This window comes from Centruroides sculpturatus, unplaced genomic scaffold (assembly GCF_000671375.1).
Source record: "Centruroides sculpturatus isolate CEXI.00-Female unplaced genomic scaffold, Cexi_2.0 scaffold214, whole genome shotgun sequence".
Classification (NCBI taxonomy): Eukaryota; Metazoa; Arthropoda; class Arachnida; order Scorpiones; family Buthidae; genus Centruroides; species Centruroides sculpturatus.
The window spans coordinates 183787-188782 of NW_019384569.1; positions in this window are offsets into that span (position 1 = coordinate 183787).

The following is a 4996-nucleotide window of genomic DNA, read 5'->3' on the forward strand; positions in this document are numbered from 1 at the left end:
AATGTTATAATTCTAATTAGAAGATAATCCACCGTAAACTATTACTAATTTTGCATCTTTCTGAATTCTTATATTGAAAATCGTTATAACGAAAAGTCTCGTGTCAAGCAACTCTCTAAAGCAAGTTTCTTTATTCTTTGACCTAATTATAATACTGAATCATTGCATGATTGATTCTTAAATCATTGATTCATTATTAATCAATAATTCTAATTTACAATTATAGAAATAGTCCAGCACTAGATGCTATTTTATGTCGATTAGTAGGGCATTATCCTTACGAAAAAAAAAAAAACAAATAATAACAGAAGTTTTCTTAACTATCCTCAAATTCTATATTTGAAGGCAACCTATTATAAGTATGAAGGAATTTCAGAACTCATTCCATACTATTAGCAGAACGTTTAATATCAAACAGGCTATTTTACACAGATTTCATTATTCGTTCTTTATTGTGATAATAAATTATTCTGTCAGAATGGCATCTTTATTTAAATGGAAGAATTTTCTTTTTCATAAAGATTCCCTTCAATTGCCTCAGAACTAATTACAAATTATATCGATTATCTTTAATTTGAATTAATTGTTAATCGTTAAAACTATAAAAAGTAAAATTAATTAATGAAATAAATATGAATTAAAGATTCAACTTTTAAAATGACACATTATAAGAATTGTACATAATCCTGTTATAAATTCTTAAAGAACTTTTTTTTTTTTTTTTAATTAAATTTAAGATATGCCATCTTTAAAAACATTGTTAAAGTTAAGTACGCCATTAACTGTATAATTAATATTGAAGACAGGAAACGGTAAGTTTAACGTAGTTAATCTATTAAACAGACAAAATTTTGTTAATTCGATTATAACATCTTAGACTCCATCAATGGAAATTGCTTGCCTAATATTACACTTTATCATAGATTATTAACTTAAAGAATAAATAGATACGCGAAAGGATATTAATCACAATTTTTGTACATTGATTGAAACATTTTAATTAATGGGAATGGTTGCCATTAAGAGCGAAAATTGTAAAAATTATTTAATTACTTAACTACCATGAAAGTGATGAAGAAGAAGAAGAAGGAGAAGAAATTATTCTCCCGCGTTACTAGGAAATAGCGGGAGGAAATGAAGCGTGGTATTGTATAAAATTGGAAAAAAATAATAATAAAAATAAAAAAAGATAGGAAAAAGTTTGTCCTCCATGTCTAAAAGAAACATCCTAATTTACTACAAATTCCAAAGTGTATCGAAAAAATTTACGTCGCATTCGATCAAGAAAGGGAGAAAGAAAAAGAGCAATGATTAAACACCTTGAAGCCAGCCTTTACCAAACCCGTACATCGCTAGGGAACTGAGAACATGCGCACTTCGAAACGAGTGATGTCATCAATCACGTTCCCCCAGGAAAGTGTCGAAGGTGTTGAAAAAATGATTAATTTTCCTAAACATCTATTATCTTTCTGTAACATCTATTATGTATTATCATTGGAAAATAAAAAGATTTCTTTCGTATAAATTAATTTTGTAATAAAATTAATGTCGTTGCTTAAGGAACCATTCCGATTTCTCGCATTATAAATAATACTAAAAAAGTTACAGATATAAATTTTATTTTTGAAATAAATATAATTTTATTTGGATTAGTTTGCATTTATTTTTAAAGGATCATTTGTTAGAAATTAAAAAAAAAAACACATTTTCTGATCTGACTGATTAAAAAACATTATTTTTACAATTCAAAAATTACTTTTTTTAAATATTATCATTATTTAATTTATTTCTTTAATTTTAAAAATTAAAATCTTGCAAACTTTATCAATTTAATTTAAAATTTTAACCGATTTTATAGTTAAATTGGCTTTTAAAAACGATAATTTAGTGTTGCCAGATAATTTTAAAATAAAATGTTTAAATTTAACTGGCAACATCATAGAGATTATAAACGTAACGCGATATTACGTTTATAATTTCAAGTGTTTTATTTTTTCTAATTATTTAAATTGAAAAAAAATAATAAATTTACTATCGTAATCGATTAAAAACAAATTTCTAACTGTTTAAAAATTTTATTAATTTAATTTCAAATTTTAGCTAATTTCATAGATAAATTAACTTAAGTTAACTGGCAACAGTGAAGCCAGTTAACTTAAAGTTAACTGGCTTCACTGTTGCCAGTTAACTTTAAGAATTTTATTTGAAAACAATTGGCAGCATTAATGTTGCGTTTGTAATTTTTATTATTATTTTTTATTTAAAAAAATATATATTTGCCATTTTAATCGATTAAAAATAAATTTATTACATTCTATAAGTTTAATTGTTTTATAAATTCAAAATGGCGACCCGCTGCTGCTAAAATTTATTTCAATTGGTCGATTTGAAATTTTAAAACCGATTTCGCTTCGACTATTGGTCAATAATGAATGAAATGACTTCAGAAAGAAAGTTTTATCCGAAAAGTATAGTAGCAGGCAGTTAAAACTTTGTATTTACAGATCGTTCAACTCGTATAAGATTAATTACTATTAATTCCTAAAAGTGGATTCGCAGCAGGGAAATAACCCGCACAAATTACCTTTTATTTGTATTTAACCGCGCATGAAATTAGTTCTTGCAGTTCGCAACAAGAAGGAGGGGAGGAATAATCATCAAAAGATGAGAATTTATACGCGACAATTGAAATCTCTAAAATATTAATATCGTTTTATATTTTTTTTCTTGAGAGAAAAAAAAGAAATTAAAATAAAATAAAAATAAGAAGAAATTTATTTATTGATTTTTCGGAATGCGATTTAAAATAATAGATTTAAAAATTGAACATAATAAAATAAAACGTAATATGAAAAAAATACAGATTTATCGGATCTCATATATCACCTAAACAATCTACTTTCTTCCTGTTCTTTTATTGCTTTTTAGATAGAAAAAAAAAGGGAGAGAAAAGATACAAACTGCGACAATATTTCTTCGAGAAAATAAAAAGAAATTATCGAATATTTAAATTTTTCCAAAAATATATTCTGTTAATTATTAATTGTTTCCGCATTAATTTGATTTTTCCACTTAGATCTATGCGTAACGTTGCTATTAATGATGCAGCGGGTAGCAACTTCTATAACTCTTAACCCGTTGACGAGGTATATGAACTATAAACTTATATTATTTTTATAAAAATTATGAAATGCCAAGTAAATAATTCCGTTTAAAAATAATTAAAATGTATAATATTAAGGATAGATGATTCATCTTTCGGGAATTCTTCAAATTTTCTGCTTATTACTTTTAGTTATTTAAATAATTTATATTTGGCACAGTTCTCGATGATTTTAATTTTGTAAATTCAAAACGTTTGCTTAATTATAGCGAAAAAATATTTGATATTTTTTTTTACGCTTTATATTCTAAGTCATGCGCTCGTTTAATAGTAATAAAAGCACATTTTATAAATTATGTGCATAGATTAAACCGGTATAATCTATGATAAAGAATTTATTTTATTTATGTACACTTTTTATATTATTATAAAAACTTAAATGTATCTTTCTTAGGTACATAGTTTATTTTTTTTATTTCTTATTATTTTGTTTTTTATGCTTAAGAAAATTCATTAAAAAAATAATGCGATAAAAATATAAAAGGGATACTTTTTTATTTTAATGCCTTATTATTTTTATTTTGGCTTGAATCAAGCAGAAAATTCTGTTTCTAAACTTATTAAATGGTAATAAATTAATTAAAAAAAGGCATTTTTTAAATGCTTATAAGGCTTTAAATTGTGTTTTTAATTACATTATTCATATGATATACGGATTGTGAAACATTATATTTTATTTTTATGTGATTTTGATCAAAGAGATTCATTACAGAACTCGTGTTTTTGTACTAAAATCCTTACGATAGCTATTAAACAGGATCTAATTCCCACTTGGAGAATGTTGTTGAGATCGAATCACGCGGATTTCTGCAATTGCAAAGAAAAATTTTCTCAAGAGAATACTTTAGTAGCTGTTTAATGAGATAAGTAAGGCTAGGTTAGATATCTTATGGGGGTCTATGTCCACTTTTGTAATTAAATGTAACGATATCCGAGACATTTCAAAAATTTGTTACAACTACAGAAAATAATGTATCGTTTCCAGGATATTATCGTAACATAAACAATGACTAAAAAGTGTTTTAAGTAATTACTTAAAATTTTTTTTTAATTAAACAAATAAGTTAATTGCTCGCTTAACGACAATATACTGTATATATATAGGCTATATTCATACAGTTTATCAAAGAAAAATGGAGCTATTTACTTCGAAATAATCGCATTATTTATTGAAAAATTGTAGCAATTTTAAGGCAAATTTATTTAGAAAATGATTGTTTTAATATCTGCATAAAATGTTTGAATAAATATATAATATTTACTTGAATAGTCTGTTTAAAAAGATAACAAAAATATGAAGATTATGAATATTGCTAGTGTAGTAAGTGTAATGGGTTTAAATTTAATTCCCGCAATAATTCATTTTAAATGTAAAAAAAATATCTATAAAAATATATCTTTTAGTTAGGCATTACAGGAAGTTTTTTTAAATATATTTTTATGCTCGTAAATGTTATAGTTAATACGTGTTTTCTTCCACTGATGTTATCTAGCTTTTTATACTGAATAAATTTATAAATATTTAAAGTTTAAACAGATATACGGCGATGTTGTTACTTAAATTGTACATATAAATGTCCATGTAAAGAAGCAACACAAATGATTTAAAGTAGTATTTATAGTTGACCCTCTTTTATAAGAAAATTTAAAAGATTATAAAATTTTTGAATGTTTTCTTTGGTTAAAAACGTTTAAGTATTTAAAACTTTATCCTTTTTGTTTACAGAAATGTCAAAGGTTACACGACGCGACGCGACGCGACGTTGCGATGCGTCGCATCGCGATTTTTTAATTTTTAAATTTTATAATCTCGTTGTTAGCATTTATTATATT